Source organism: Equus przewalskii, chromosome 24 (assembly GCF_037783145.1).
Source record: "Equus przewalskii isolate Varuska chromosome 24, EquPr2, whole genome shotgun sequence".
Taxonomy (NCBI): domain Eukaryota; kingdom Metazoa; phylum Chordata; class Mammalia; order Perissodactyla; family Equidae; genus Equus; species Equus przewalskii.
In genome coordinates, this window is record NC_091854.1 from 33653397 (window position 1) to 33672351 (window position 18955).

General features: G+C 45.1%; 3 long non-coding RNA genes across 6 annotated transcripts in view; 2 read left to right on the forward strand and 1 right to left on the reverse strand.

Annotated features, from left to right (window-relative positions):
• LOC139079118 (uncharacterized) overlaps positions 1–18931 on the reverse strand; it is a 54797-nt gene extending 35866 nt beyond the window's left edge. For 3 of the 4 annotated variants that reach the window (XR_011532445.1, XR_011532444.1, XR_011532443.1), the window contains exon 1: positions 18777–18917. This is a non-coding gene — a long non-coding RNA (uncharacterized lncRNA). Of the gene's footprint in view, positions 1–18776 lie in introns of all 4 variants that reach the window. The other variant, XR_011532442.1, reaches the window with a different exon arrangement.
• On the forward strand, positions 13023–17154 carry LOC139079119 (uncharacterized). Its single transcript, XR_011532446.1, has 2 exons — positions 13023–13244; positions 16233–17154. It is a non-coding gene; the product is annotated as an uncharacterized lncRNA (long non-coding RNA).
• On the forward strand, positions 17184–18256 carry LOC139079120 (uncharacterized). The gene is made up of 2 exons (XR_011532447.1): positions 17184–17373; positions 18048–18256. It is a non-coding gene; the product is annotated as an uncharacterized lncRNA (long non-coding RNA).
• Positions 18932–18955: the final 24 nt, after the last annotated feature.

Consider the following 18955-nt stretch of genomic DNA (forward strand, 5'->3'; position numbering starts at 1 on the left):
GATACTCCAAGCAAACGGCAAACAAAAGAAAACAGATGTAGTTGTACTTATATCAGACAAAGCAGACTTCAAGATAAAAACGATAATGAGAGACAAAGAGGGGAAGTATATAATGATAAAAGGGATATTCCATGAAGAAGACATAACATTTATTAATATATATGCATCTAACACAGGAGCACCAAAGTATACAAACCAACTACTAACAGAACTAAAGGGAGAAATTGACACCAACACAATAATAGTAGGGGACTTTAATACCTCACTTACGTCAATAGATAGATCATCCAGACAGAAAATCAACAAGGAAACAGTGGCCTTAAATGAGACACTAGACCAGAAGGACTTAATATATTTAGAACATTCCATCCGAAACAGCAGAATACACATTCTTCTCAAGTGCACATGGAACATTCTCAAAGATAGACCATATATTGGGAAACAAAGCAAGTCTCAATAAATTTAAGGAGAATTGAAACCATATCAGGCATCTTCTTGAACCACAATGCTATAAAACTTGAAATCAACTACAAGAAAAAAGCTGAGAAAGTCACACATATGTGGAGATTAAACAACATGGTACAGAAGAACAATTGGGTCAAGGAAGAAATCAAAAGAGAAATCAAAAAATACCTGGAGACAAAAGATAATGAAAACACAACATACCAACTCTTATGGGATATAGCAAAAGCAGTGCTAAGAGGGAAATTTATACCAATACAGGCCTACCTCAACAAACAAGAAAAATCTCAAATAAGCAAGCTTACACTATATCTAAAGGAATGAGAAAACGAAGAACAAACAAAGCCCAAAGTCAGTAGAAGGAAGAAAATAACAAAAATCAGAGCAGAAATAAATGAAATAGAGACTAAGAAAACAATAGAAAGGATCAATGAAAGTAAGAGTTTGCTCTTTGAGAAGATGAACAAAATTGACAAACCCTTAGCCAGACTCACTAAGAAAAAAAGAGAGAAGACTCAAATAAATAAAATCAGAAATGAAAGAGGAGAAATTACAATGGACACTGCAGAAATTCAAAGGATTATAAGAGAATACTATGAAAGCTATATGCCAACAAACTTAATAATCTTAGAAGAGATGGATAAATTCATAGAATCATACAACCTCCCAAAACTGAATCAAGAAGAAATAAAGAAGCTGAATAGATCAATCACAAGCAAAGAGATTGTAACAGTAATCAAAAACATCTCAAAAAAGAAAAGCCCAGGACAGACAGATTCTCTGGTGAATCCTACCAAACATTCAAAGAAGACTTCATTCTTATCCTTCTCAAACTATTCCAGAAAATTGAAGAGGATGGGATGCTTCCTATCACATTCTATGAGGCCAACATCACTCTGATACCAAAACCAGACAAGGACAACATAAAAAAGAAAAATTGCAGGCTAATATCACTGATGAACATAGATGCAAAAATCCTCAACAAAATATTAGCAAATAGAATCCAACAATAAATTAAAAGGATCATACAACATGGTCAAGTAGGATTTATTCCAGGGATGGTTCAACATCTGCAAATCAGTCAATGTGATACGCCACATTAACAAAATGAAGAATAAAAACCACATAGTCTGGGCTGGTCCAATGGTGTGGCGGTTAAGTGCACACATTTCGTTTCGGCGGCCCAGGGTTCACCGGTTTGGATCCTGGGTGTGGACATGGCACTACTTGGCAAGCCATGATGTGGTAGGAGTCCCACATATAAAGTTAGCTCAGGGCCAGTCTTCCTCAGCAAAAAGAGGAGGATTGGCGGTAGATGTTAGCTCAGGGCTAATCTTCCTCAAAAAAAAAAAAAAAATCACATGATCCTCTCAATAGACGCAGAGAAAGCATTTGGCAAGATCCAACATTATTTATGATAGAAACTCTCAATAAAATGGGTATGGAAGGAAAGTACCTCAACATAGTAAAGGCCATATATGACAAACCCACAGCCAATATCATACTCAACAGGGAAAAACTGAAAGCCATCCTGAAAGCCAGGAACAAGACAAGGTTGACCACTCTCACCACTCTTATTCAACACAGTACTGGAAGTTTTAGCCAGAGCAACTAGGCAAGAAAAAGAAATAACAGGGATGTAAATAGGAGAGGAAGAAGTGAAACTCTCACTGTTTACAGATTACATGATTCTATACATAGAAAACCCTAAAGAATCCACCAAAAACTATTAGAAATAATCAACAAATACAGCAAAGTTGCAGGATGCAAAATTAACCTACAAAAATCAGTTTAATTTCAATAATCTACTAGCAGAAAGAGAAATCAAGAATATAATCCCATTTATAATTGCAACAAAAAGAATAAAATACCAGTGAATAAATTTAATCAATGAGGTGGAAGACCTATACACTGAAAAGTATAAGACATTATTGAAAGAAATCAAAGAAAACATAAAGAAATGGAAAGATATTCACACTCATGGATTGGAAGAATAAACATAGTTAAAATGTCTGTATTACCCAAAGCCATTTACAGATTCAATGCAATCCCAATCAGAATTCCAATAACATTCTCCATGGAAATAGAGCAAAGAATCCTAAAATTTTTACAGAACAACAAAAGACCCTGAATAGCCAAAACAATTCTGACAAAAAAGAATAAAATTGGAAGTATCACACTCATTGAATTCAAATTTTAGTGCAAAGCTATAGTAATCAAAACATTATGGTACTGGCAGAAAAACAGACAGAGATCAATGGAACAGAATTGAAAGCCCAGAAATAAAACCACACATCTACAGACAGCTAATCTTTGACAAAGGAGCCAAGAACATACAATGGAGAAAGGAAAGTCTCTTCAATAAAGGGTGTTGGGAAAACTGGACAGCGACAGGCAAAAGGATGAAAGTAGACCATTATCTTACACCATACACAAAAATTAACTCAAAATGGATTAAAGACATGAATGTAAGACCTGAAACCATAAAACTCCTAGAAGGAAATATAGGCGGTCCACTCTTTGACATCAGTGTTAGCAGTATCTTTTCAAATATCATGTCTATTCAGGCAAGGGAAACAAAGAAAAATAAACAAATGGGACTTCATCAGATTAAAAAGCTTCTGCACAGCAAAGGAAACCATCAACAAAACGAAAAGACAACCCACCAACTAGGAGAAAATATTTGCAAATCATATATTTGACAAGGGGTTAACTTCCAAAATATAAGAAGAACTCATACAACTCAACAACAAAGAAACAACTTAATCAAAAAATGGCGGAGGATACGAACAGACATTTTTCCAAAGAAGATACACAGATGCTTAACAGACACATGAAAAGATGTTCAACATCACTAACTATTAGAGAAATGTAAATCAAAACTACAATGGGATATCACCTCGCCTCCGTCAGAATGGTTGTAATTAATAACACAAGAAATAACAAGTATTGGAGAGGATGTGGAGAAAAGGAAACTCATAACTCTGCTGATGAGAATGAAAACTGGTGCAGCCACAAAGGAAAACAGTATGGAGATTTCTCAAAAAATTAAAAATGGAAATACCATATGATCCACCCATCCTACTACTGGGTATTTATCCAAAGAACATGAAATCAACAATTCAAAGAGATTTATGCATCCCTATGTTCATTGCAGCATTGTTCATAACAGCCAAGATGTGGAAGCAGCCCAAGTGCCCATCGACTGATGATTGGATAAAGAAGATGTGGTATATAGATGCAATGGAACACTACTCAGCCATAAAAAGACAATCGTCATTTGCAACAACATGGGTGGAACTTGAGGGTCTTATGCTTAGTGAAATAAGTCAGACAGAGAGAGACAAATACCGTATGATTTCACTCATATGTGGAAGATAAACACATGGATAAATAGAACAGATTAGTGGTTTCCAGAAGGGAAGTGGGGGTGTGTGTGAAAGGGGTAAAGGGGCACATATGTATGGTGATGGATAAAATCTAGACTATTGATGGTGAGCACAATGCAGTCTATACAGAAGCTGATATATAACAATGTATACCTGAAATTTACACAATGTTATAAGCCACATGACCTCAGTAAAAAAAAACACTCAGTGGCTTAAAAGAGCAAGCATTTATTCTCACATCAAAGGTCTGCAGATCAACTGTGACTCAGTTGAATTGGGCTGAGTTCAGTTGAGAGGGTCTGCGGACACAGTTTATACTTGCTCCTCACGTTTTATTTTGGAGTCCAGGTTAAAGGGACGGTAGTTACGCAGGGCATCTCACGGCAGGTCACGGTGCACAAGACAGAAGCTAAAGTGAGAAAGGATGTTTAAGGTGTGTGCCACGTCCACAAACATTTCATCGGTCAAAGCAAATTGCATGGCCCAACCCAACATTAAAGCCCCTAATGGGATGTGCAAGGGAGTAAATATTTACTGAATAATAATACAAAGTATCACATGGTTCTTTTATTTGTTTATCTATTTATTTAAAAGTCTAGGATACTTAAAATCCTTTGCGTTTAGGCAAGTATTATGTCATTTTTTGTCCCTGTACAAAGACAGAGGGAGCCAAAGCTGCTGCTGAGGATCCCAGCCTCCCAGCCCTCATGTGTTTCTGTGCCGAGAACTAAAACGCTGGCTACGGAACTCTTCAGAATGGTACCATTGTTGGCAGATGGCAAACCCACAGTATTCTTCACCTGATTCTTTGCCAAGGTCATAAAGGTGTTTATATATTTTTTTAAAACCTCGTGATAAAATTTTGATTTCCTCAAGAGCAACGTATTTTCAGAAACCCAGGAGTTCTTGTGAACAACTCTTACAAAGAGTCACAGGATGAGGTCACGCGGTTTCAGAGCAGCCTTTGGGGCCTTACTTCAACCTCCTCCTTTTACAGACGAGGAAACAAATAGTTTCAGTTTCAAACTTCCAATTATTGTATAGGGTGGGCTACTTTTTTTTTCTCTCATGTAAGAAAAGCAATGAGAGAAAATCTGGGGCAACCTTTACACGTGTTACTGCGGCTGTAATTCTGTGACGGGGACCTCCGCTTGGTTTATTTCATGAGAGCACTCCTATGACCTGAGAACTTTACTGCTACAACGAACGTCCCCGATCCCCTACGAAAAGCAAAAAGTCTTCCTCATTCTCTTTGTGAGGTTGAGGATCTTCTGCTTCCAGGGCCAGCAGAATAAGCTGAGACCCCTGGTCACTGGCTCCAGCGTCCTGAGGACACCTTAGACTGTTTTCCACGGGGAGAGAGAAACGGAGGCCCCAAGCCTAGCGATCCAGAAAGGGGTTTATGAATATCTTCCCAGACCAAACAGTTCCAATATTTAGCTACTATTCTCCCCGATTAGAACAGTAGATTTAGAATGGAGAGCATGCTGGGGTGAGGGTGGGAGCCAAGACTAGAAAAATCTAAGGTGAAAAGTGCAATTAATTCAATAAATGTCTGTTGATTGCCTCCTACGTGCCAGGCCTGGTGCTGGGTCCCAGGGTTATGATGTCGACAAGACAGAAAAAGATCCCATGCTCACGGTGCTTCCAGTTCAGCCGGAACATGCAGCTAGAGGGTCATCAAGTACAAGTACAGGGTGTCGTGGGAGAATGTGATGTAGGATTAACCTAGTGCATGGGGGAGGGACGGGGGGCCAGGGAATGTCTCTCTTGGAAGAGCCTTTGGGGGGCTGAGGTGGAAAGCTTTCCAGGCAGAGGAAATGGAACTGAGAAACTGCCAAGGAAGCCAAGTCTTAGCCAGGGAGGGGAGACTAACGTGAGAGCAGACAGGTGGGCAGGCCCAGACTGTAGGGGGCTTGTAGGACAAGAGGAGAGGAGAGGAGAGCGGGGCTTTGTTCTAAGGGCAAAGGGAAGATATTGAAGGCTTTGAAGAAGGGCACTGGCATATGATAATAGGATTTGCATTTTTACAACGAACACTTTGGCTGTGCTGTCAAGAATAAACTAGAGAGAGGAAAAGAAAGAATTGGGGAATGTAAGAAAATAACACAAAGAACAAAATAAGAATCTGAAGCTGGTGACTCCAAACGTTCAACCCAGGTGGGCTGTAGGTTACGCAGAGAGCGTGGCTGGATGAGCACGCAGTCGTGTGGGCACGTGCGTGTGTTTGAAGGTCACAGAGCATGGAGAGGTTCTTCTGTTCTCCCTAAACTCACTCACAACTTCTGCAAGCCCAGGAATAGGATCACTCCTTTGGAGTTTGAAAATGTCTCCAGCACATGATGGTTAAAGCACAAGAATGGCTGTCGAGTTAAAGCTGACAAATTGGAGGCAAACATTTTGCTCTCTTTCTTTTTGAAACGCACTACACAAAAACAAGGAGAACAGGGAAGGAGAAGATGGAAGAACCTGGGAAGCTGAAATGCTGCGACAGACGGTGATGGCCTGGGACCCGGGCAACAAAGCTGTGTGCTGTCTGCCGGGGGCTCCAAAGGAGCCTTGGTTCACATTCAGAGCCAAGAACAAGCACAGGAATTGGTGGCCCCGGGTACCTCGGGAAGAGAGTGCGAAGGTGGGGCTGAAACAGCAGGGTGGGCAGAGAGGCTGTGGAAGCAGGTAGAGGTCCCTGCCGCCCCCCACCCCCATGCTGTGTGGCCACTTGACTCCTGTTCACTGCAGTACGTGACAGGAGAGATTTATTTTCCAGAGACAGTAAACAGGGCATTCCTGAACTGGACATGTCGGGAGGGTGGAGGTGTGGGAGGGGGCTGTACTGGAGACAGAGGGGTCCAAGGAATACTGATGGGCTGACCGGGTGTGTGGGCTCCTGCTCTCTTCCTGTGCTCAGCTCCCAGAACACAGCAGCCCCACACATCCTCTGAGCGGGGGCCTGAGGAGTCTTCTCCGGGCATCTGACCAGTCTCAGAGGAAAGGCCTACACTGACGGTTCCCGGGGAAACAGGCTGGTCACATGACCCTCGGTGCCAGGCTGGAGCCGGTCCGGGGGTTCTGGGCAAGGTCTCAAGAAGACGAACTCAACAGTTACTCATGTGTTTGAATGTTTTGAGAGACTTTTACACAGCTAGGCAGAATTTGGATTTGATTAGTGATAAGTTCATTAAAAACCAAGCAAGTGAAAAAACAAGCCAATTATTCACTCCAGGTGGAAAGACTGCATGGGAAGGAGAAGTGCTCTTGGCATCGCACACAACTTAGCCATCTACAGCATCTCCACAGTCGTGGTGACGAGAACATTGGGTGTTGATCTAACCAGAGCGCAACGTCACCATCTTCGGCAGATGGCATGCTAGGGTGTGTGTGTGTGTGTGTGTGTGCGCGCGCGCGCGCGCGCGCGCACGTGCGCGTGTGTGAGTGTGTGTGTGTGTGCGTGCAGCAGGGGTGCAGGGGACCTGTAGAGAGCTAAGTCCCCATCTTCTGTGTCGGGAAGCCAATAGATAATATCTATAATCGAAAGATCATGTGACAACATACATGACATACATCTGTCATTGGGAAATGTGCAGTCAAGTATTAACAGAATCAGAAGCGTTGGAGGGGGCTGCCTCTGAGAGCGTGCAACGGAGCTGAGAGCACTGCACGGCTTGTTGATGCCTATGTTCCATAACAAGCCTTGTAAAACCACTGACTCTTTCAGAAATGTGTATGTATAAAGCTAATGAAAATGAATATTAAATTCAAAAAGGAAAAGAAGAAAGTAGTTACGTTAATATACCCCATTACTGGCTTTTTTTTTTTTTTTTAGTCCCTCCTGGGTACTACCACAGTACCAAGTACACATAGCTGTCACTTTGCCTGGTGTTGTGGGTTGAACTGTATCCCCTAAATGATGCTGAAGACCTAACCTTCAGAATCAGACCTTTTTGGAGACAGGGTCTTTATAGAGGTAACCAGGTTAAAGGAAGGCCATTAGGGTGGGCCCTAACCCAATAAGACTTGTGTCTTTATACAAACAGGAAATATGGACACAGAGACAGACACGCGCAGGGAAGGCCAGGCGGAGATGAGGGTGGAGGTCACGGGGCTGCAGCTACAAGCTGAGGAACAGCAGAGATGCCAGCAAACTGCCAGGAGCTGCGGGAGAGGCCTGGGACAGCTTCCCTCACAGCCTCGGGAGGAACCAGCACTGCCCACACCTTGGTCTTGCACTCAGAGCCTCCAGACTGTGAGACGACATGTGTCTGTCGTGGGTCCCCAGGCTGTGGTTCCTGTTGTGGTGGCCCTAGGAACTAACACACACCCATGGGACCGCTCATTTCCACGCGCCCTGTGAAGGAAGGGACTACGTCTCTGAATCTGCCTCTGGAGGGAGGAGGAAAGGAAGGGAGAAAAGAAGTGAGGGGAGGAAGAAGAGGAGGGGGATGAGAATGTGCCTAGATCGACCTTGACCAACACGACCTTGACCCCAGCTGGGAGACCTGCCTTGAGGCAAGAGAGGTTACACTTCTGTCTTGAATCCTTTTATAACTGGAACATGTGTACGTGTTATGTTTGCAGTTGAAAAATAAATAAATACAAACATACTGAAGAAAAGTGGAAAAGAAAATTCGTCCTCAATTCTTCAAAATCTCCAGATGGGAGAAGAACTAACTGGTAATGTTGAGGTTAATACAGGATATTGAAGCTAAAAAAGGATTAAAAATACTGTATTTTAATTTATTTGTTCTTTTTCCCTAAACAAGTAAGACGACTGTATTGGGCAGGTGGGCCCTGTCCATCGGCCCAGCGTGGTCCTTCTGGGACTCACTCAGGAACATATAGAAAGCTTTCTGAAGACTGGCCCTCAGTGGATGCAGGAATAAGGTGATGCTGCCCCCTCCACCCCCATTGTCCAGGCACCAGTATGCGATGCACAACCCACACGCAGCCTCTGTGGCTCACGGGGTGAAAAGTTATTAAGTGAAATCAGTTGAAATAAAAAGAGTCACATCTGTTGTGGTACAGAGTTCACTTCTCCAGACAGGTTTGGCCTGCACTGCAGGGGACACACACATGCCCACGTGAGCGTGCGTGCGCACACACACACACAGACACTCAGCAACCCTGGGGGAGAGTAGAGGCAGCTGCAGAAGCCAAAATCCTCCCCACTCTTAATTAAACCCTCCAAGTTTCCAGGCAACACAGCCAAGGGAAAACTCATTTCCAAGCTGAAGGCCCCAGCCCCCAGCCCAGCAGAGGAAACGGGTCGTTTGGTTTAATCAGCCCACATGCACATTCCCTCTCTCCAGGTTGCCAAGAGGGGCCTGTACCTAGCAGAGGTATTTGTGTAATCAAAGCTTCTGGAACTTTCCCTGCCAAGGCTACCAATGTGAATAGGCTCCTGAGGTAAGAATGTTCCCCCTGCTGGGGACGGCGCCCTTGAAGTCCACATCAAAATCAAGCCGGGGTCACAGCTGCTGCGGCACCCCACGGCGGAAAACTTGCAAGAAATCCTGCTTCTACCACTGCTTTGCCTCAGGTCCGGAGGAAACAAGCCCAGTTGTGGTGGGGGGCGGGAGAGAAGACGCTGTCAAAAAGCCAGCCCTTCCATCTACCTAGCACTCTGGGCGCAAGGACAAAGCCACTGGGAACCATGCCCCATCACAAGGCACCCACCCTTCACGTCACCCTCTCTCACTCATTCCCCTTTTGGGAGCTGGGGGTCCCAGAGAGCCGCTGGGGGGGCAGCAGATTAACTCTTCAAGTACCAGAATGGGCTCAGAGCTGTCATCTCATCACTTCCCTCAAAGGAAAGGAAAAACAAGTGGCTTTCTCTGTTCTTGAAGACCCCTGGCTCGCAGCATAGACACTGGAGGAAATCTGTGAGGGGAAGGTGGCCCAGTCACCCATTCGTACAGTGGCCTTGGCAGGGTGAAGGGCAGTCGTGTGCTCCAAGTTTCATGACTTCAGTGACACTTGGTTCATACTTGGTTCAAAGGACTGAAAGACCCTTTGAGAAATTTATGCCCAGATTCAATTCATGTCAACACATACGAAATACAACAGGAAATGGGTGCGTTCCATTTCCAGGACAGTGCTGGTGGACGGCCCTGCCCTCGGGGCTGGGGGGAGACAGGCTCTCGAGGAGTAGTGTTCTTGTGGTTAACCCTCTTGGACAAGTACAGGAATCGAGACTCAAATTGGCTATGAAAGACTTAAGTAAGTTAAGGGAAAATAGGCTTATGAAGATGATTTTACATCGAGCTTCTCTGATAGCGGAAATCTTATGTCTCTAGGGTGAGCAAGGCCTAAAGTATGGGAGCTGCCAGAAAGAAACGTTGCCAGCAGGGCCTAAACATGCCTGCTGGTCAGGTGGAATAAGTCCTTGTCGAGGAAAAGGAGTCACCGTCCTGGGTATTCTAGCGTCTGCAAAGCATCCCCCATTCTGCCTCTGAAACTTCTGCCATGAATATAAAAATACCGTGGTGTTGACTGGAGTAGTGGGCTGGAGAGGCGAAATGGATTTACTTAGAAAGGGAGAGAGAGCTACCAGCCACAGGAGGAATAGATTCAGAAAGGGGAGCGGGCCGGGGTACAAAGAGGTGCTCCTGTAGTGGGGTTAGGAGAGTCTGGAGGAATATAGGGAGGAGGAGGGAATCAGGAGGACAACCACAAATGTGTGATGTACACGGCCAGAGAGACGGGCAGAGGCAATGGAGGAGGTTTTGCTGTGCATTTGGGATTCCCTCTGATATCCTTCAAGAGAGCTCAGTAAAGATTAAATTGCATTACAGTTATTTTTATTTCTTGGACTGGAAGGCCGCCCACGGTGTAAGCAACCCCCATTGGTGGCACCATCTCTTCCTTTTCCCGCCTGTCTAGGTGTTAGGACAATGTCCAGATTATAATTTCTCTCAGGAAAAGCCATCCTGGGAGTTCCAGGAGGTTATACAAACCTAAGTACTTATTACGCCAATCCTAATACGCAATTTCTCATTCTGGAATGGGAGGCCTCGCAGTTTAAACTGTACAATATCTCTTTTTTTTTTTAAGGATTGTGAGCTAATAACTGTTGCCAATCTTGTTTTTTTTTTTTTTCCCTTCTTCTTCTCCCCAAAGCCCCAGTACATAGTTGTATATTCTAGTTGTGAGTGCTTCTGGTTCTGCTATGTGGGACGCCACCTCAGCATGGCCTGATGAGCGGTGCCGTGTCCACGCCCGGGATCCAAACCAGGGAAACCCTGGGCCGCCAAAGCAGAGCGCACAAACTTAACCACTCGGCCACGGGGCCGGCCCCTGCTCTGCAATGTCACCAAAAGGACAGGAAGCATCACAGTAGGACAACTCTCTGATCATGAAGTGATTTTGTGTGTTGATGTCATTTTCTTGAATCATCCACCATACTTACGCTGGGTCCGCGTGGGGCAAATAGGTGTCGGGTGGAATTGGGGCTCAGAGTGGCCCACTAGCCCAGCTTCTTATTTGGGACAAGAATGGTGATGTCTTTGAAGACTTTGAATGAGGTAGACCCCAGGTCTGACCATGCTGCCATCTTTTCCTTCTGCCAGATTCTCCTTGCCTCTACCACTCTCTTCCCACCCAAACACGCCTGGGCTGCTCAGCAAATCCTATGCTAAAGTGAAGACTGTTGAAATGTCCTGGCCTCTGTGAAACCTGCCCTGACCACTCACCTACAGCCTCTCATCCCTGAATCACCCTCGGTTGCTACAATGCTGTTTTCATATCTACCTTCCTAACTAGAGTGAAGACACAAATGAGCTCTGTGTCTTCAGTGCCCAGGACAGTGCCTGGCACACAGCTGATGCTCAATAAACTGTCGGACACAGAGCTGTCATCTCTTTTGTCCTTCCATGATGAGAAAGCCCAGCTTTTGAAAAGTCATCATTTTCCAAGTGCTTAACCCAGAATCCAAACTGCAGTAGGTACGAGGGAATTCAGTCAGTTACTCATCCCGCTGATCACACATGCATTTCCCATCCTTCAACTGGCAGGCTAAGAACAAAGCTCACCCAAATTCACGGAAGTGGAGAAAAACGTCCCATAAGACGACTTTCTGAGCATCAGAGCTGGCGGATTATGGTTTCAAAGCCTCCGGCAAGACAAGTTCCCTGCTCGCACTTCTGTTTCTGACGTGAAACTCGTACTCTTTCAAAAAATGTTTATTTTTTTAATATAAAAGTACTCCATGCTCATTAAAGAAAATTTGCAAAATAGAGAAAAGCAGAAAAGGACAAAACAGTTTTCAATCAGAGTCTCATTATGTAAATAGTGAGTCTGTAACATTCTGGAGTATGAGTTACTCTCTTACTTATGGAATTTAATAAAAACCAGACAACAGCTCGTGCTGTCTGCTAAAATCAGAGCCAGCTTCCACAGAAAATACATCGTGAGCTTCATAGTTGGTCCCTGCAGCACACACTTGGGGAGCGCCCGTCGGCACACCCTGGTAGGCGACGCTGGGAGGGGTGATGAGCTGGCGGAAAGCGGAATTAGCACGGTTGGGAACCGCGGCTCCAGCCCAGGGAGCTTTGGACATTGCGGACCACTCTTCTGCTCTTCATATCACCCTGACAACCTCAGGCTGCAGTCCCTTCCAGCTCCCACTCACGCAATTACTGTCAATCCTCGCAGGCTGCCGGGGTGGGCACACGGCCCTTCGTAAAAACTAGAGGGCCTCCCCACAGCCCCATGACCTTCACCACTTGGTTCCTTGACTGAACCTGCCTGGAGCTGCCATAATACCTGAACTCTACCATCCAGCCCTTGGACCCTTCGTGACAACCCCAGCATTGTCACTTGTTAGTGTAATGGGACAAACAGCTCACCAGAACTGAAAGGTCACGGCAAAAAGATGACACCGAATTGAAGTAAATAACAGACAGAGGCAGCTGTCAGATGGAGGTGAGCAACCGTCAGGATGCCCTCGTGTGCCCAGACCGACCAGCCCGGAGAAAAGTGTACACCGACTTCTTGACACTGGAATGGATTTTTACCTGTGCACAGATACTGTCTGTATTTAATGTAAAAGGCATTTCTGTGCCCAGAGTATGAATCAGCACTGTGACTAAACAAGGTTTCCTGTTCTCTTTCCAGGCACCAGGTTAGTTGCTGGGGACACAAAGATCCACATGGCAACCCAGCCCGGGAGACACCACGCCCCTCCACGGAGGGAAGGGAACCTAGCGTGTCGAGTGCTTACTCTGTGTGGCATTGTGCTAGGTGTTGTTTAAAATTAGCACATTGAATCTCAACAAGGTGTGAGACACATAGCCTGATTTCTCATTTTATGGTGGAAGAAACTGAGGTTCAGCCATCTATTTATTTCCTTGACTCACACAGCTGGAATTCTGAACAAAAACTCAAACCTACATCCAGGTCAGTGTGACAGAGTGGCAGGGAGAAGCGTTTTAGTGTGGGTGGGCTGGGCTTGGGGCAAGGCCGGTGGCAGTCTGCTTGGCCTTGCTGTCAGAGTCAGAGCGCCGGCCATGGCTCCGAGCGACACTGTCTACAGAGAAGCTGACCTGTCAGCTACAATCAGGTGGGACTAACCTCCTGCTTTGTAGACCTCTAGGGTTTGTTTTGTACTTTTCTTTCTTCTTCCCCGTAAAGCCCCCCAGTACATAGTTGTGTATTTTTAGTTGTGGGCCCTTCTAGTTGTGCTATGTGGGACGTGGCCTCAGCGTGGCCTGACGAGCGGTGCCATGTCTGCGCCCAGGATCCGAACCGGTGAAACCCTGGGCTGCCGAATTGGACCATGTGAACTTACCACTCAGCCACGGGGCAGGCCCCATAGACCTCTAGTTTGAAGGAGGCATTTAATTACTCTCCTTCCTACCTACTGAAGGTAAGCTTCAGTCTTACCTCGTCCGTCCCTGACAATGCAGAGGGGGGAACGGGTGGTGGAACGTGTCTGAGGTGTGGATTCAGATGGACTGGTGCTACTGCCAGTGGTGCAGCCTGGGGTACACGTCTGGGTATTTTTGAGCTCTGGTTCCTCACCCATACAATGGCACAAGGGCTCCCCGACAGGGTTATGGTTATGTTTCCAGAGATATCAGAAGTGGTGGCTCACACAGCGCATGGAATATTTCCACACTCAACGATCATCAGCTCTTGTCCCTTCACTGCTTTCCAAGCCCCGCTAGCACAGACCTATATGGTCAGCACTGTTATGTGTCCTAAAATACTTTCTATTTTTCCTGTGTGCGTTAATCTTTGTTCCCCCAACCTTTCCCCTTCCCCATAAGTTGGCCTTAAGGTCTTTGAGGAAAAAGACTATGTCACATGTTAGCGCCTTTCAGAGTGTCTGACCCACAGCAAATATTTTTTTTCAAAAACACCAAAATTTGATTGATTTATAGGTTCTGTCTTGTGGACACCACATTCTGACTGCTAAGTGATGTGTTAGCAGTGGTGTACTGAAGCCAGCTCACACTGGCTTGTGAGAACAGTGTTAAATTTCCAGGAAATTTGTGAGCCAGTTGTTAAGCTGTGGGCTGCTTAAACTTTGCTCTGGTGGGAGAGTTTACACCACAGAAATTGGCAAACACTACACATCAGGCCTTCACTCCCTCCCACACCTGCAGACAGGCAGGGAGACGGCTGCGGGCTAGGTTTCCTATAGTCTAATTTTGGCGCCTAATCATTTGCACAAAGCTTCCAGATGACATGCAGCTTGATTTCACCAAAGCAGAAGACTGTAGAGAATCTTAAGACTCCCTATTCTGACAACAGGATTTCCAGCCTTAGAATTGGAAATGTAAAGATCTCACTTGCTTTAACCTCCCCCACTGTAGAAGCACCCTCTCTCACATCCTGATGATGTCCTTCTGGCCTCCACCAAACACTCTGGAGGGGAGGAGCTCATTTATTGTTTTCCACGCAGTTTTTCCAAGGGAGAGCTCCAAGATTATTTGAAAATTCTTCTTCACAGTGGCTTGTTCCAACCTTTCCTGTTACTACCTGCAGTTGCTTCTGGATCTGCCTTTTTTGTAGCAGAGCAGAATAACCACATTCTGTGTAGTGACAACTTTATGTCACAGCTTCCTGCCACTCTCAGAGCCCTTCTTTCTCAGGCTGCACAGCCTTCTTTCCCAACTCTTAAGATCCCTTCACCATTGTGGTTATCCAAGAACTGAACCAAATATTCTAAATTTGGCCAGTTCAGTACAATAAAGTGAGACTACTACTTCCTATGATATTTTCCGCAAGCATATTACACAGAGAGTTTGGGTTTTGCTTTTAAAAAATTAATTCTTTTCCTGGGCATTATTTTCAGGTTGGGCCACCTTGGTGCTGTACCTACACAACCCATTTTAGGAACTCAGTGCTTTATATTTATGGTGGTTATATGTCACATTCTCATTATCAATCCATTATTTTCTGAGTATTAATTTTGACATCCATATTAATTTAATTTTTCAGTTTTTTGACCTCTCCTGTAGGCCTCCCTAAAATAGATTTTCAAGAGTGAACACAGATATTCAGCCAGTTGTTGTTTTTACCTACTTACTATTGTCCAATACAACTTTCTAAAATCTGGCTATAAGGATGCCATGAGAAGTTTTGTCCAGTAGTTTGCTGAATTCAGGCATGTTTACATAATTCCCTGGATTTGTCAGTCTTGTCACTTAATCAAAAATGGTAGTGAATTTAATGTGGTATGCTTTGTTTCTAGTGAACTCAGGCAGTTTCTTGTAATCATCTACTTGTTTCCTAATTTGCTTATAAATGTTGTATTTAATAATTGATTCTAGAATTTTGTCCCGAGAAAAGACTTCCCCGTCAGCAGTTTCTGATAGCCTCCTTTTCCTGTTTGTTGAGACTCAGGATGACGTTTTCTTAATACTTCCTTTGATGCCTCTCCTGTTCGCTTCGATGTCACATGGGTTCCCAGTCACGGGACTCCTGTAAGTCCTGTCGCATCCTGTTATGAAATTTGTCTGCTCGCTTCTGCACTGCTCCCGCAGAAACGTGATGCAAACCACAAAGGTGACCCACTGACATAATTTACAGATTTCTAATAACCACATCAAAAGGGTAAAAAGAAACCGGTAAAATTAACTTTAACCTTATATCTCCGAGTTATTATTTCAGCATATAATCTATATAAAAATTATTTTATATTTTTGTACTGTCCTCCAAATCTAGTGTGTGTTTTACACTAACAGCAAATCTTAATACGTACTAGCTACATTTCCAGCATTCGATAGCCACATGTAGCCAGCAGTTATCGTATGAATCGCACAGTTATAGACTAAACTCATTTCAGGTTCCTGGACATTATTGTTATTACCATTGTTATGTGTTCTTTCATCTTGTACTTCGTTCCCATTTTCATGATATTTACTCTTTCCTTTTCAGCATGAAGGTCTCACTCGCCGTCCAGAAGGTAGGAGCAGAATAGGGGTGGATGGCTTTGCTTTCTCTCTGTCTATTAATATTAACGAGGGCACCTTTTACAGTGAAAAACCATAAAGAAAGCTCATTAAGGGCAGCGACACCCCCAGCACACAACTCTCCCTAGAACCACAAAATGGGCCTGTTACAGAGGCCTGGGAGCTAATTCTCTCCAGATGTTTGCAAAGCGAGCAGGACCAGAAGGTGGGAGCCGAAATTACTGAGCACTCCATAAGGCGCTGATGGAGCAGGGCCCCAGGCTTGGCTCAGCAACAAGTGAACACAGAGACCCTGTTTGTTCAGAGGAACTTCAAAGCCCCCATAAACTCCCAGGAAAGGTGAGAGACAACAACGCCACAGAGCCCAGCGTTCCTGCAAAGTCAGACTGGAGATGAACTTGAGACGCTGCCCCTGGAGCTTAAGAAGATGACAGAGGGGCAGGTCTGGTGAGCAGATGTCTGCCTTTTGTTTATGCCCATTCTTATACACAGTAAGTGCATGCTGCATGGGCACATGTCTCTAGCCAGGCCAAAGAGGACACACCAATTTACAGTCGTGCATCACAATGCTGCGGACACATTCCGAGAAAGACGTCGTCAGGCGATTTTGTCGTTGTGCAAACATCACAGAGTGCACTTACGCAAACCAAGATGGTACAGCCCACTATGCACCTAGGCTGTATGGTACTAACCTCACGGGACCCCTGTCGTATAGGTGGTCCGTTGTTGACCGAAATGTCATTACACAGCACATGACTGTAAATACCGAGTTAGAAAAATAGAAAGAGAAAATGCCCTTTCTGTGCTAAGTATTACTCTACACCAAAACCATAAAATTACTAATGAGACATAGCAGGTCCAAATAAAGTTGTGCATGTTTATCTTCATTTTTCTCTTCCTTCCCTCCCTTTAAAAGTGCGACAAACAGCATGGAGTTACTGCTAAAATTATAACTAAAGAGGAGGAAGAAAGACTAATTAATCAAGTGTGGTATCAGTCGAAAGTTCGATATGTTATCTCTTTGGTCACCAGACTCCTGGCAGGAGAAAGGCTTCCAGGATCCAGTGTGGGTGTTTTTTCCATTGCTAATCACCGTGACCTGCCAGGTATGTGCTGTGTCCCTTTTATATCTTTCTTTGGGGTTCAAACAAAGAATGAAACAATGGAGCCGAAAAGGAAGGCAAGAAAAGTGATCAAAAGTGGCCCGGTTACCTGAGCAAAGCAGCGTAGATGCAGGCAGAGAGTGACCCACAAACAGTTACCAGAGAGAGAAGCAGACAGTCCTGCTGTGGTGAGAAACTGAGGCAAAATCCCATCTCCCCTTTGGAGAGTCAGAACACGTGGGCCCACGCCTTTTTTTTAAGGACAGAATTATGTAGCATTACGCTCAGACGTAGTGGTTAGTCAAAGGCAGGCTCTCTTTGGACTGAAGTAGATCCAGGCTGCGCTCCCGGCTCAGCCGCTTACTAGGTGAGTAAACTTGAGGTGGTTTAACTGCTCTTGGGTTTCCGTTTCCTCATCTACAAACAGAGCGTGAGAACAGAACCTTTGTGGGCCTATTGTGAGGATTATCTGAAGTGTGAGGCCAGGTCCCAGCCCAAGGTCAGAGATAACCAATGATGCTCAGGAGAGAGCCCCTTCTCACCCGGCGGTCAGCTCCCTTCCGCTGGGGTTCGTGCCCCTTGGAAGACTGCAGACCTGCAGGCAGGTCCCTTTCCTCCCTAACCTCTGAAGAGCGGGGTCATCCAGGTGGTTGCTCATGCTGGTTCTCTTCCTACAGAAAAGGACCAGTCTCAACAGAGTCACGGACGCAGTGAATGTCTAGGCTCCCAGCATTTGCCGCAAGTGGGGATCCCAGGAAGGGTTGTCTGAGCTGGATCACTGGCCAGGCAGCCACGTGTCGCCCTGTACCCTAGCTTCCCTCAGTTCCCCTTCTGAGTACTTTTGTGCATATGATCGGTCACCGTAATAAAGCATTTCAGAAAGTCATGATTTGACAAGAAAAAGATAGACGTAAACACTAACCTGACGAACACTGTGAGGAGAAACATCTGGACGTCCACGGCCTGTTTCCTGCTGAGAGTTTGGGAACTCGGGGATTTCAGCAGTTGGACAGGCTAATTTTGGAAATGACCTCACATTTGCACAAAACAGAAAAGCACACATTTATTACACTTCACTCATCAGATGAGGGAAGTTGGCGGTCAACATCCTGGGCCTCTCCGAGAACAAAAGCGAGGGAGCGGGAGCCGCCCAGCGGGCTTTCCTCCACTTCCGGCTCTCGCAGTCCGGGGCCCCCTCTCCCACAGGGGGACTTCAGTTTCCTTGATTTCTTCCTTCCCTCTTACGTTCAGTTTCCTCTTTGGTTCCAGAAATCTCAACTTGAATTCTGGATTTTCCCTTTCATGGCTAGTAGCTTGTAGAGAAATCTCTTAATCTGGCAAAATCTCAGTTTCCTCTTTTGAAAATAAAACTAATAATCATAGCAATAGTAATAAGAAGTACTCACCCTTGAATTTCACAGGATGGACAGATGTCTCCTCCCCTCCTTCCGCTTCCCACAACAGTGAATGTTCTTTCTTGCTTCCACATCTTTCAGTACAAGGTCTCCCTTTTTCTCTCCCTGGAGGGCTGTGACTCAGCCTTTTGGATGCAGCCCACATGTCACTGATGCTGGAGAGCGTCTTT